We start from the raw sequence: 15,827 nt of genomic DNA on the forward strand, positions 1-15,827 counted from the left end.
TCACCCTTTGCACTCCGGCACAGTTCACTCCTCGATCGTCGTCGAACGAACATCCATACAACAGGCGATCCAGGCCGGCTGGTCCGGCCTGGTGGATCTGTTGTTTACCATCTGAGGAAAATAAAAACAACAAAGTTCTATTTTTCGCCGACAATTTTTCAATTTATCATCAAAAAAAAATTTTTTCGCGACATTTCAAGTAGTGTTTATCTAATCGGAAGTGCTCCAATTCTTTTCTGTCGCAGATCGAGGCAATCCAAATCATCATCATACAATGAGAAACCGGTGAGTTCAATTTCGGCTTTTTTCTTGGAAACAAAAAAAAAAAATAAATTCCCGGTTTTGGTGCTTCGATAGACTACTCAAAAGAAAAAAAAATACGTTTCAATATTTCTTTTTTGCGGCGATAACACCTTTAACCGCGAAATTTTGTCTCGAGTGTCTCAATCCGATCCTGCAATTCACATTTTTTGAAACTCAGAATTTCCAATTTTTTTGTGCATACAATTTAAAAAAAAAATTTATACAATAACAAATTCATTTTCGAGTCATAAAAAAAACAACAAATTCCGTTTTTAAAGAGGAAAATCAAAAAAAAATTGTTCTTCAAATACAAAATTACTCATTGAAATAGAAATTCATTTTCCAAACTCAAAAAAAATAATATTCCATAAATAAAAAATATTCAAAATCGAAAATAAATTTTCAGAATGAAATTACAAATTCACCTGAGTCTCAAACTGAAAATATAAAATTATTTTTTCAAAAAATAAAAAAAATTATTCCAACATTCAAAAATGTAAGAAAAAAAAATTAATATAGCAAAAATTGTCGAATAAAAAGGATTTTCTGTTTCGAATAATATTCTGGGTCCGATTTTTGAATCACGAATTTTGGCAGTTCCGTGTAAAAATATTTCGATCTTTACATTTTCTCTTCGGAAATCAAATAAAAAAGAACAAAAAAAAAATGATTTTTGAGCCGATTTTGTAATGGTCCTTTTTAAAAATCTAAATTCGTGTATAAAAAATAATTCTTCTATACTTTTCAATAACAATAATTATTTATTGACAGATTATTGCGAAAAGTATGATTGTTATTATTGACAGAAATTTATATTGTTATTGACAGTTATCAAAGTATTTGACGCAATGTTATTGACAGATAAAAAAAAAAATAAAAAATTGAATATTTTTGAAATACGAATTTTCTTGGCATTAAAAATTTTTTATTCAAAATATAAAAAAGGAATAAAAAAAAAATTCTCGTATTTACCTTCAAGGGGTTTAAAAACGATTTGATATGCAGATTTTTGAAATGAATCATTTTAAAAAAATCGGTCTGGCATCTGACACAAAAAAAAAATTCAAGATCGAAATTTTCATCAAAACACGAAAATAATTAAAGTTAGCTCAAAGCAAAAAATCTGAATCTGTCATTTTTGTTGAAAAAAAGAAAAAATAAAATAAATATCACTTGAGGCAAAAAGTCGTAGTCGAAGACGCTAAACATGGAAACAAATTTATAATCTCTAGGCACTACTCTATCCAGGCACTAAGACCCATTCGAAATTCTAAAAAAAATAATCAAAATTTTTTTTTTGGAAATTTCATTATCATTCTGTTCTATTAGAACTAAATTTGAACATTAACTAATTAATTAGTTTAAAATTCTTAACTAATTAATTAATTTTGTTGGAAAAAAAAAATTCGATTCTATTAGAACCAAATTTTAATTTCAAAATTAAATTTTCTTTTTACAAAAAAAAAAACTTTTCTTACAAACTCAAATATATCTGTAAAATAATTTCGTTACAAATTGAAGTGCTTTTTTTAAAACAAATGTCAAAATTATATTTCGATATAGATTCAAAATTAAATTTCGAAATAAATCAAAATTATGGTTCGAAATTTAATCCGGAAAAAATTTAATTATTAATTACACTCAAATATTGAAAATTTTATTTTGAACTAAAAACAAAATTATATATTTTGAACTAATTTTGAAAAATTAAGATTTAAAATAAAATATTACATTTCCTAGAAGGAAATCAAAATTTATAGTTTCAAATTGAAATCAAAATTAAGTTTCAATATTAAAAACAAAATTTTGTAGTTTCAAATTAAAATCAAAAATCCACTTTTTAATCGAAATAGCAAAATTAATGCTTCAAATTGCAACGAAAAAAATTATTGATTACAAAAATAAATGCCAACAAATTTAATTGTAGATAGAATTAAAATTGTGTTTGAAATTAATTTTACAAAGTAGTTACAAATTGCAATGAAAAATGTAGTTACAAAATAGAAACCAAAAATGTAGTTACAAAATAGAAATAAAACTGTGTAGTTACAAATCGATACCAAAATTGTAGTTACAATTATTTGAAATCAAAATGTAGTTACAAAATAGAAACAAAAATGTAGTTATACAAATATAATTAAATACTGTAGTTACCAGTCATGTGACAAAACGAGTGAAAAATATGTAGTTACAAATTGAGTAAAATATTAGTTACACTGAGTTACACCTTGCACAAAAAGAAATTATTTATTAACCAAAAAAAAAAAAATGTTTTTTGTGAATGCACTGCATCTTTTATTTTGTTGTGTTACAAAATTCCCAAAAATGAAATTCAATTTATAGCAAAAATCAAAATTTCTTTCCATACATTATTTTTCGAAAAAAGAAATCTTATTTTGAAATGGAATAAAAAAAAATCTTACAATTAAATAATTAAATTAAACAAAAAATTTATTAACATCAAAATTTGAAATTTAATCAACAATTTTTGATACTATGTGAATTTCTTTTTTGTGGCAAATATATATTTTTTCCGATGCATTGAATGTTCTCAGAATTTTTTCTTCGATTCACATAAAATTAAACAAGACTGATTGAAGTACAAATCAAAAGTTATGAAATAAAAAAAATATATATATATAATTATTTGAAACTGATATATTTAGTAATAATAATTCTTAGATTAGTATCTGTGTTGATATTTTCATATTACACAAAAAAAAGACAAAATTATATATAGAAATGCATAAGAACTGATCATAGCACAATTCATTTTTTTACAAAAAAAAATACTGTAGCACTGAAAATTCAAAATTTCCACAAAAAAAACACTGACTTTGAATTTTTATTCCAAGTAAAAATTTACAAGTCAAAAAGAGCCGTTTGCAATGAAAAAAATAACAACACTGAAAAATTCAAAATTTTTGATCAATTCTGCATGTTTGTTTGAGACTGAAAATTAGTTGTTAGTGAAAGAATTCCAAAAAAAAAACGTGGAAAAAAAAGTTTTTATAAATAAAAAATCACCAACTAAATACATTAATAATTATTATTATGTATAACAAAAATAAAAATATATATTTTTTAAAAATTCCAAATTATTGACAATATATTTCCGATCAAGAGAAAAAAAAATTTCATCTTTGGAATTCTTTCAATTTAAAGTTTGGCTCTTTTTTTAATTTCCTTTTCTACATTTTTTAGTTATTTTTTCTATCATTTTTGCTACACTTGTTCGAGAAAAAAAAAAAAGATGAGAACATATTGGTTTTACGTCAACCACACCAGAGTTTGTCCTTTAACCCCCCACCCCGGAAATAAAATATTGCCATATCTGCCAATCAAATATTTCCAATTGTCAGATTTCATCCGAAAATTATACCGAAAGCTTATTCTCAAAGCAATTTCACAATTTGAAGATTTACATTTACAGTAAAAAATTTTTATTAAATACTGTCAAAAAAAAAACAGAAGTAATTTTCATTCAAATTGTAAAATTTTTTTTAATTTTCATAGATATGATTTTTGTTATGATGAAAAAAAAAACGAAAATTATAAATTCTACCGGAAATCCTGAAATTAATTTTCAGCTTTAGGAAGAGCAGATATATTTAATGGTTTTTAATTTTTTTTTTTTGAAATCACGATGGAATTAAAAGGTTCTAGTCACTTCCGCTTTTATCAAGAGTATAACAAGTGCATTTTCAATGAGGAACCGCTTATACCGGAAGTACCCAAACCCCTCAATTTTTATTCACATGAAAACTGGGTGGCAATTTATGCACCCCTCGTTGACTCTCACCCCCCTCCCCCTCTCCAAACATACAACACCAACCTGTCAAATTTCACGAAGCAACAAGTCTGAAAATTGCATTCAGGATATACCACAAATTTTTTTATTCATAAATTTTCTTTAAAAAAAGAAACACAAAATTTTTTAACTCGAAATTTTAAAATTTATTTTATCGATTTTCTTTTTTATCAAAAATATTTTACTTAATTTTCTGTAAAAATTGGATTATATTTTTTTTTCGTTACAAAATTGAGAAAAAATTTAAGAAAATAGAATTTTTTTGTGAGAAAATTATATGAATTAGAAAATTTGTATTAAAAAATACAAAATTTATAATATAAAAAAGTGAAAATAAATATTTAAAAAAAAACTAATAATTTACAAAAGGGAAATATACATTTTAAAATCAGACAAAGAAACATTGAAAAAATATATAAATAAAATATTTCAAAAAAAAGGAGATTTAAAAATTTGTGGTTTTTGAAATTATATATCAAAATTTGAACATTTTCCTGACAAAATTCAAAACTTTATTTCCAAAAATAAAAATTGCAATATATATTTTTTTCTGACATATTTATAACAATATTCATAAAAGAAATATGATCTGGTTACAAAATTTCATCTTGGATATACTTTATTATTATAATGTAGGATTCAAAGATTAAAAATGCAAAACCATTAATTTCGAAGAATTTAAAAATTAATAGAAAAATTTCATTTTGGTATTTTAAACACACAAACAAAAGTTTTGCATAAAAATTTAATATTTTCAAATCTGTATTAATCATAGAAAAAATTATTCTTCGAATTCTACATTTTTTAAAAATTTGCATTAGAGTCAATATTTTTCTTTTTTTATCAAAAAACTAAACATGCAACAAAATATTGAAATTGTAACAAAATTAAAAATTATTTTCAAAAAAGACAAGGAAATATTTTCAACAGTTTTTACTCAAAAATTTTAAAAATAGTGCAAAAAAATATTGTTTCGCAAAAATTGATATCAAATTATTTTTTTTTGTTACAGGACAGTAAATTTTTATTAAAACCACAATTTTTTATTTATTCAGTAACTTCATCATAACATTCAAAAACATAAAAAACAAAAAAAAATAGAAAAAATCACAAAAAAATAGTAAAAATTTTTTATTTTCTGGTAACAAAAAAAATTCTTTTCGAATTGAATTTTAGGAATTTTTCAAAAACAATAATTTACAGTACATTACAGAATAATACCGAGCGATGCAATAGCAATAATTTTTTAAAATATCTGAAAAATTTTTTCCAAAATTTTAAAATATCAGTAAAAATTAGACAAATTATAAAAACCGAAATTTCAAATCAATAGAGAAAAAATTTCAAATGAAATAAGATATTTAAAATTTTGTATTTATAAAAAATAAAGTTTTCAAAAATGAAATTTAAAACAAACTGTAATGAACAAAATTGCCAATGAGAAATAAATTCAAATCTAAATTCCAAAATAAACAAAAGGGTAAAACCAGTTTTCTTTCTAAAAATTCGTCAAAACTTCTGCAACAATTATTATGAAATAATAAAAATCCAAGTTTCCAAAAAGCCCCAAAATTCAAAAATTAAAAACAATTGGGAAATTATAATTGGTAAAGCAAAATATAAAATACAATTAATAATCACGGAATACAATAGATTGATAAAAATTTATTTCAACAATTATAAAATTCAAAAACCTTAAAATTCAAAATTCCATTCATTGCTAATAATGAGCAAATAAAAGATTAATTTTTAAAAGAAAAAAAAAATTACATAACACACTTACACACACAAAGATATCCTCCGCAAAGAATTTCATCCTTGACCATTTATTTGAACCGTATAATTCCATGTTCAAAATTCCTAAAATTTTGAGAATCAGTTTTTATCTTCTGGAAAATTTTACTTCAGCTATTTTTACGGTCAAAATTGGGTTTAAAATTTTTTAAATACATACACGAACATACATATCGTTATCTAAAGATCTTTTCTCTACTCGTATACCTGCTCTCGAAACCAGTCAAAAGGCTTTCACTGGTACACCTTACTAGATCTAACCTGCAGATTCAAAAAAAAAAAAAAAATAGAACCTGCATAAATAGACGACAACCACAAAAGAATCACGAAAACTGCAAATAGAAGCAAAAATTCACAATAAAAACAAAATTAAGAAGATGCAAAAATCCTTTAGACCTTTTGTAATAGAAAATACATAGAAGAAAAAAAATTAATAATTTCCATAAATTTCTTCATCAAAAGAAAATTTTCAAATTAATGCTTCAAATTGTAACACAAGTTGTCATATATCAGATCATAAAATTCCAACCAGTTCCAAAGAAGTCCAAATATTTAATTATCTTTTATTTTTTTCAAATTCTAAAATCGTCTCTGAGAACATAAAATCATCATTTAAATGAATTCTAAGATAAAGTTCTCTCTTACTTTTTCCATATTCAAAATTAAAAAAAAAAAAAAACCAAAAATAAATCCTTCAATCGCAATCCAACTGAAAATCGTTTATTAATAGAATGAAATTACATTAAAATATATTCAGAGAAACCCACTTGAATTAAATTGAAATTGCATATATGCAAAGTCAGCAAAAAGCTATAACGATCAAAAGGACCGGAAGTACAAAGCCACGCCACAAAAAGAACCTGACTCTCATTGTAACAAAGGCCCACGAGAAGGTATATAACCGGGTGACCATTTGAGACCTCGGAAATTTGAAGAAACGACAAAGAAACCCTCACCCCTGCGGGAGTCTTTTTCTTAGAGTTTCGACCCCTCATGATTTCCCCCCCCCCTTTTTTTCTTTTCTTTCATGTGCAGAGCCAAGTAATTCAATGATTCATAAGCACCCTAGTTGCACAACACAATACCAGTTTTATAAACCGTATGACGTTCGCTCATGTTGTTTCTCTTATGTTCTTTCTCTTTTCTCTAAATTTTTTTTCTCTTCAAGATTTTTTTTCAAAACTATATATATATAGAAAAGTTAGTTTCTCACACCTTCATGTATGCACTTCCGTTAGAATTATTCTTCCCCCCCTACTTTATTCTGTGTTAGTATGCTTCGTAGCTGACGCTCACACCCTTCTAGGTTCTTGGCATTTGGACAACCCACATCCTCAGACTCCAATGGACCATGGAAAGGAGCGTCGAATTAGGGGGGAGTCATCATCCAAATGAAGAAACATCAGTCAAACAATAAACTGGAACCAACGAGTGCAGCAGCTGACTTGCAGATCTCAAATATCACAAGATTTCTAAAATCGTAAGCATCAAAATTCAAAACTTATTTTTGCCAAAATTCTAATCCATTAAAAACAAAAAACTATATTTTTATTTTCCCAATCACAATCAGCAAAAATGGAATCAGCATCTTTTCAAAATATGTAATTCTTTTAACAGAAAACGAAATAGAAAACCTCAAGGAAGGCGTCTTCTCTTCTGGCAGTACGAAACAATTGAAGATTTTTCTCAACCAGAACATTTCAACTCACGAAGAAGAAAGCATCCCCATACAGATATATATTAATGACACAAGGAGGCAGACCATAAATCCAGTACCCATTCAAAAAGAAAAAATCATCGTCAACGACAAAAGAAGACAATGCCAAATCAACGGAGGAAGAAAAATCTTTGCCAATTTCAAGAATACTCTCTTCATGGACACAAAAAGAAAATGTTTACTCAACAATCATTAATCTCTGCACTCGTGACCAAACAAAAAAAAAAAAAAATAGAAAAATCCATTCTGGCAGGACCAAAAAATAATTTTATTAAAAAGAGGACTTTAAATTCAAAAAACAAAAACGGCTCAGTTTCAAAAACCAATTCTCCACCAGTTCATCGTTCCTTGGCAAAAATACAAATAATTTTAATTACCATCCTCGAAAGAATCCGCAAGGAATCAGCAAAATCCAAATCAATTTTCCAAATGGTAAATTATTTTTCCAAATACATTTTCCAAAAGCAGCTTCACAACAAAAAAAAGTAAAGGGGATCGATCACTTAGCCTTGCAGAATGTCTTCGCTTTCGGAACGCCAGGTTAACGCAGAAACGATTCGTCGTGAAAAGCGAATCTTCGAAGCAGCACAAAGTGAAGAAAAAAAAAAAAAAAACGCAGCTTTTCTTAATTTACAGTCGAAAGCCTCTTTTCGTTTCCTAAGCCACATCATCAGTACAGAAATATTTTTTGCTACGAGTGACAAAACTCTGTTCAAGCAAAGTTGGTCTGCCAGCCAATCTCCTGCGAGTCAGAAACAATTTTCTCTTGTCATCGTTTAAAAAAGAAAAAAAGGGAAAATCAAAAACAAAACCAAAAGTCAACGAAGAGTCCCTGGCACGTCGAATTGTTCCCCAAAAAATAGAAAATAGAATCTCAATCAAGAAGAATCAAAACAAATTTCCGAGTTTCTTCAATCATTACCAGCTTCGTTCAAACATTCCCATCCGATTTTAAATCCAACGATCAAAGTGAAATAGAAGCTTTCAGAATAAGGAAACTTTCAACTCGGAAACTCAAAAAATCCATTGACCCAGAAGATTTATTTTTTTTTGCAGCGAATTATCAGTCTTTTTTTTCCAAAAAATTTGAATCACATCACCAGCGTCCGAAAGCGAACACGATTCCAAATTTCCTACACTTCGATCCAAGTCTGACAAGCCAATGAAGCAACGAAAACAGAAATCAACAAAGACATCAACTCAATAAATACAATAAACCTCAAAGGAGAATTCATTCAGTTTTACATTCTGGTCTCACATCAATATTTTGATTTGCAGTATTTACTTTCGAAGAGAATTTATATACAAAATCAAATATACATCACAGCCGTTGTCATTATTGCAAAATCAATTTCTCATCGTCTAACAAATTTTTTTTGGAAAATGGAAACCTGAGATTTAATTGTCAATACAGATGCAGCATCATTCTTGAAAATAGAAATCAAAATCAAATCTTGGAAATATAAAGCAAACACAATTATGGAAATATAAAGCAACCTCAAAATTGGATGCACAAAACAATTTTACAAATCAGTAACAAATCTCGTTACCACTAATTCATTTTAATTTACAAATCAAATTTTGATTTACAAGTATATTGACATCTTCAGTTTATAAATTATCATTTTTTGATACACAAATACAATTATCGTCTTCTGTTTATCAATTAATTGACCGCATCTTCGGTTGACATCATCAGTTATCATCTTTGGTTCATCAAATCAGTCTTTGGTTCAACAAATCAAGTTTTTAGTTCAGCAAACAAAATCCGTGTTTAGTTCATCAATCAAAATCAAGTCTTTGGTTCAACAAATTAAAATCAGTTTTTGGTTCAACAAATCAAGTCTTTAGTTCAGCAGACAAAATCCATTATCAGTTCACCCATCAAAATCCGTCTTTAGTTCATCAATCAAAATCCGTCTTTAGTTCATCAATCAAAATCCGTCTTCAGTTCACCAAATCAAAATCCGTCTTTAGTTCATCAAATCAAAATCCGCCTTTGGTTCACCAAATCAAAATCCGTCTTTCGTTCACCAATTCAAATCCGTCTTTGGTTCATCAATCAAAATCCGCTTTTGGTTCACTAATCAAAAATCATCTTCAATTCAGCAAATTGATCTTCGATTAATATACTGTATTCAGTATTTCATCATGAATTCAAAAGGCAATAAATCTGGTTCTTGTGGAATTCAACAGAATTAAACTAAAACTTGAATCTTTAGATACACTTTGAGCACAAGAAAAAAGAAAAATCCGAGGAACGGATTCTGGCAACAATAAAAAAATATAAAAAAAACAAAAAAAAAAATATATCGGCACCTGATGTCGACCACGTGGGCATTCTTATGTTTATTCATCAAGGGACCTTTCTCTCATCGAGGACAGCCGCCGTCGTGGGATTACACCGTCGCCACACATCAAAAAACAAAAAAAAGTAATATTTTCTGTTTCACTTATTCATTTATTATTTTTTTTTCAATCATTACACAGCCAATTGAATATTTCATCCAATCATTTCAATTTTTATTTGGCATTATTGTCAAATTCACTCAGCTTGGAACTAAAATAGATATATTTTTTAAAAAAAATTAAAAATTTGTTACATTTTTATCAAAATTTCTATTTTGAAACAAATTTTTATAATTTGAAAATTATTGTTCGTATTTGAAATATATTGTTTTTGTCAAAATATTGTTTATATTTGTAAAAATATTTTTCAAAAAAACTATTTTTACAAATCTAAATTGTTATATTTAATGAAAAAACAAAAAAAAAAAAAGAGTACAAAATTCGAAAAATTATTAATAAAAATTTATAAACATTTTTAAAATTATAAATAATTATGTTTAGTTATAATTATAAATATTATACATTATTATTTTTTTTTTGTATACATTTTAATTTTAATTACACTTAAAAATATTTTAATTTAAAATAAAAATGTTTATAAATTTGAAAAGAAGAAAAAACAAATTTCTATTTTTGTTCCTTGCTGTACAATAGAGGACTTGTAACGAGAAAGCCGTATATAAACTTGTCACTAATTTTTTTTTTTTTTTTTCAATTCTACGGTTTTTTAGTGAATAATTTCATTTTCACAAAAGACAATAGTAATAATTTTTCTTTTCCTTTCACTTGTAATCTCAAAATTTTCGACGATACGGCAGTCACGATCAAGGCCCTCGTTTTTTTTTTTTAATTTTGAAAATTTTAAGAACAGCAAAAAAAAAATATATATATACGGCTGTTTAGAATTAACGTTATTTTTAAGTAAGTTTATTTAATTTTCGTTACTTTTTTCTTTTTCGTTTTTTTTTTACATTTATTTCCCGAGAGAAGTAAATTATGCAAAAAATCAAAAGAAAATTTTTCTTAAAAAAAAAAGAATAGCTTTCAAAATAAAATTTTGTATAATTTGATTCTCTCGATATTTATTCGACAAAAATTATGCAGTTATTGACACATGAAAAATCAAAATGACAGAAATATTTTCCTTTTCGTGAATAATATAAAGTTATCGTGAAATAAATATAGACCATTGCAAATATTGATTTTGACGTGAAAAGAAATTTAAAAAAAAAAAAAAAATAAAAGCTTACTGTCAATAACTGTAGAAATTTAACTCGATATTATATTTTCTTTTTATTTTCAAAGAAACATTGTCGATCACTTTTGATAAAAATCATTAACGTATTTCCACCCTTTTGATCTGCAAAAAAGAACCGCAACATTAAAAAAAAGAAAATTAAAAAATAATTCCGCTTTGTCTTATATATATATTTTTTTTTTCAAAATAAATTGCAAACAGTGAATTTTAATATTTCGAATACAAAACAAAAGTACGTTCAATAATTTCAATATGTGATTGACAATGTTTTTAATTTTATTTTTTTCTTTCGGTTATTTGAGTTTTTATAATTTATTTTTTTTACCCCATAACAATTTGAAAAAAAAATTACAAAAAAAAAGAGAAATTAGAAACAAAAATGAAAAAGAATTCTGAATTAAAAAAAAAATTCTGAATTTTTTTGTAGAATAAAAATTCTACAAAAGTACGTAACAAAAAAAAAAAAAAGAAGAAAACAAAAATTTTTCTCCATTGAAAAATTACTAACAAACTGTTACGAAATTTAATTGTTAATGTTTTTTTTGGAACTTATTTTAAAAGAAATCATTGTTATATAGTTGTATAGAAAAAATATTTGTGCGCGCGGCTTTCAAAAAAAAAAGAATCGGATCAAATAGATTTCTTAAAATTGTGAATTAAAATCAAAAAAAAAATTTGTTTACAATTTTAAGAAATGCTCCGTTTTTTGAAAATCGTGCGCTTTCTGGAACTTTTTGAACGATATTCACACACATCTGCTTCAAAAATTCCTCGATCGCAATCAGGTCGTTTATTTCTTATTTTTTTTCAATTATTTTTTTTTTTTTACTTTTTGAGTTTTAAATATTTTATTTATTTATTTTCCGAAATCCATATACGCGTCGTCGCAGTTGTAAAATGGCTTGTTTTTCCCCCCTCCTCATTTTTCGAGAATCATATAACAATTGAGACGCAAAAATTTTTCTTATTGAAAAATTTGTTGAAAAATTTTGCAAAAAAGCAACTTTAACATTTTTTTTTTAATATTTTCGAAATTGAAAATTTTATAATTTAAAAAAAAAATTCAGAAATGATTTTAAATTAAAAGAACTTTTTTTTTCAAGAAAATTTTCAGAACAAAAAGAATTTGAATTTTTCCTTCACAGTCTAAAAATCAATTCTGAATGAGAATTAATTTGCTGCGGGCAGCGAATTTCTTTTTTTTTCAACAAAAGTTGATTTTCAATAAGAAAAATAAAAAAAAATTTGTCGAACTTGATTGAAAATTATTGTCGCTATTCAATTGAATTACGAAGAACAAACGACTTCGTTAAGATGCTTCTCGTTTTACTTTTATAAATTTTATATCGGTTTAAGTTGTTTTTTTTTTAATTTTTTTTTTTTTATTTATTTATTTTTATCTGATGCTGTCGTTGAGACAATAAGTGCGGATGAACATTACCCCGGTGAAATAAAAAAAAAAAAAAATAGAACTTAGGCTCGTTCCAAATGGTCGAGGAGACATTGGACAAAAAAAAAAGTAAATTAGATTAGTTAAGTAATAAGGTTTTTTTCTCGCGTTTTTCTGTCGCTTTTTACCAGTAGAATTAGATTTTCATCTATAAAAAAAAATACAATTATAGGATTAGGGTTTTTTTTTTGTATTCCTCGTTTTTCTCGTAACTTTTGTGTGTGTGTTAGTTTTAGAATTAGTGTAGGCTGAGAAACATTTTTTTTCGATTTTATTCAGTTTTCAATTCGTTTCAATTTCGAATCTTTTGTATTCGAATAAAAATCCATTGTTTTCCAATTTCAATATTTGCATTTTTATTTTTTTTTTTATATATTTGTCGTTTAGATTCGTTTAGAATTCAGAGATTAGGTTTAATTCGTGTTTTCCCCTATGTAGAATTTTGGAATAAGATTATTAATTAGAGAAATTACATATATAGTTAGATTAGGGATATAGGTTTAGAGCAATTGTGGAAAGTATTCGTGTTTGCAAAAAGTTTAAATTTCTTTTTAAACTTTTATTCATTTTTTTTTGTTTTTTAATAAAATACAATAAAATTACAAAAAAAGAATAATAATTTAAGTTTTAGTTTTGAAATCTTCTTTCCAAAATTGAAGTTTATGTTTTTTTTTGTTTGAATTCGATTTTTTTTTTTATTTACTTTTTTTAGTTCCTAATTTTTTTTTTAGTTCTATTCTTAGTTGTTTTACTTTTTATTTAATTGGTTTATTTTTTTTTAATTTTCTCGAATTGGTTTAAAATTCAAAATTTTTTATCAATTTTTCTTTTTGATATTAGTTTCGATAAATTATGTCAGTTTTTTTGATTGTTTCGAATTTTTTTTTTGTTTTTTATTTCTGTTCGTGTAAAATTTGTTTTCCACTTGTGTTAAAGTTTTGTTCAGGTTTTTAAAAATACCTTCCGTTTATTTTTCAATTGTTCAGATTTTTCAATGTTCCTGTTGGTGTTTTAGATTTTTTTTTTAAATATTTGTTCGTTAAAATTTCGTTCAGGTTTCATTTTTCTTTGATTTTTCAAAATATGTTTTCCGTTTTTTTTCCCCCACTGTTTTAGTATAATTGTTTTTTGATTCCAGTTTTTAGAAAATTTGTTCACATTCAAAAATCTAAATGTTCGAAAATTTAGAATAAAATTTTTCAAATATTTAGATCTTTGAATTTTCCATTTCTTTGAGTTTTTTTTTAAATTTTTTCTGTTTTGTTCAATTTTTGGTGAATTTGTTATCAATTTGTTGAAAGTTTGTTCAGGTTTTTTTTTTCAAAAATTCTTTTTGTTTTTTAATTACATTCCTTTTCGTTCTTTTCTTTTTATAATTTCGTTTAGGTTTTTTTTTTTGCTTACATTTCAGTTAAATATTTTGAAAACTGACATTTTTTAATTGTTTTTTTTTTTTTTGCCTGAAATGTTAAAATTCGTTTTTTTTAATGGGATCAGTTTTTTTTTTGTTACAGTTGTTAAGTTTTTTAGTTTTGTGGTTGTTGTAACAATTTATTGACGTTCAGTTACCGAAATTTTTTGTTTGTTTCCAAATATTTTTTCATTCGTTTTTTCAGGTGCTTGCGTTTTTCTATTCGGTTTGGCGTTCTTTGTTTAACTGAATTGTTATCTTTTAAGTTTTTTTCTTCTTCAAAAAAAAGCCCTAAATTTTTGGGCGTTAAATTACGCTTACTGTTTTTCTCTACAGTTTTATTTTGTGTTATTCGTTAGACAATTTTGAAAAAAAAAAATTATAATATTGTTTAGTGTTTTCTTTTTTATCGTTCCTATTTTTGTTAACTCGTTCCTGGCAGTGTTGAGTTATTTTTTGTTTTGCACTGCAAATTTAAAAACAGTTCACGTTAAGCATTGTTATTGTTAACCACACAGTTACGTTTGCATCTGATTCACTTAAAAAAAAGAAAAAATTAAAAAAAAAATAGTTGAAGTTATTCGTTAAAACGAATTTTACCCCTATTACATTTTTTTTGATTTTGGACATTACTTTTTGAAATCTATTACGTTTTATTACGTTTTATTGCGTTCTATTACGTTTTAGAATCATTTATTAAAGTTATATATTTGGAAAATAAATGCAATAACACTTGTTCAATACATATTTTGCCAAAAATGTTAAATATTTTTTCTATTTGTTATAAATTGGGTTAAAAAAAAAAATTTTGGTATAAAATGTGCAGGCATTTGAAGAAGTGTTATTTGCTTTATAATACAGAAAGTTAGTTGACCTATTAACACGAATCTCATGTTATTGTTTGGATTCACTTTAGAATTAAATTTAAACTGTTTCTCAAACTTTGATATTATTGTAATTCTACGTTTATTTTTATTATTATTATTATTATTATCAGAAGTTACATTGTTAAGTGCGAAATTAAGTTTACAAAACTGTTATTAAAAAAAAAAAACAAAAGTTGTTAAAAAATTTGTTAAAATAATGCTTGAGCAAATCATATCAAAAAAAAAAGAAAAAAAAAAGAAAGAATAATAATATGGTGCTATTTTGTTTATCATTTTCAAGAAATGATACAAGTACTGTTATTCTTTTTGTTTTTAAAAAATTGCATGTTACCGCTTAAACCCCCCATTCCTTTTTTCCACTTCTGATCCATAATTCTCTTAAATTGTTATAGCAACGACTGTTTTTTGTTTAGTTGCTTCCTTACCATTCTTACCTCGTGAACCCAAAAAGTTTGTTAAATATTTTTTTTATCAACGATCCCAACATTTTTTATTATTTAATTTTTGTACAATATTTCTTTACTATTTCTTTTTATTTTTTTTTAACAAAACTTAATTTGTAAATTGTTATTCTTTTATTGTATTTGTATAATTTAACTGAAAATTTATTTTCCACATAAAAGTTGAAATTTAATTCTGAAATAATTTTTTATGCCCAATTAAGTTGTATTTTTTTAAATTCTCGATAAAGTTATTTTAACTATTTCTTTTTATGTATGAAAATAAAATTTCAGATAGATGTAATTATAGCATTAGAAACTTGGATTAATTTTTTTTTAAGCTTCATTTATTTATATAATAATTATCAATAATAGTTTATCATTTTTTTTTATGAAATTTGGTTTCA

At 25.1% G+C, this 15,827-nt stretch overlaps 1 long non-coding RNA gene across 1 annotated transcript; it reads left to right on the forward strand.

Moving 5' to 3' along the window:
* The first annotated feature begins 240 nt into the window (after positions 1-240).
* LOC127287749 (uncharacterized) lies at positions 241-10,173 on the forward strand. Its single transcript, XR_007843918.1, has 3 exons — positions 241-285; positions 7,215-7,388; positions 7,526-10,173. It is a non-coding gene; the product is annotated as an uncharacterized LOC127287749 (long non-coding RNA).
* The last annotated feature ends 5,654 nt before the right edge of the window (positions 10,174-15,827 follow it).

The sequence above is a fragment of the Leptopilina boulardi genome, unplaced genomic scaffold, assembly GCF_019393585.1.
Source record: "Leptopilina boulardi isolate dan_hultmark-lab unplaced genomic scaffold, ZJU_Lbou_2.1 LbouV2_372, whole genome shotgun sequence".
In the NCBI taxonomy this organism is placed as follows: domain Eukaryota; kingdom Metazoa; phylum Arthropoda; class Insecta; order Hymenoptera; family Figitidae; genus Leptopilina; species Leptopilina boulardi.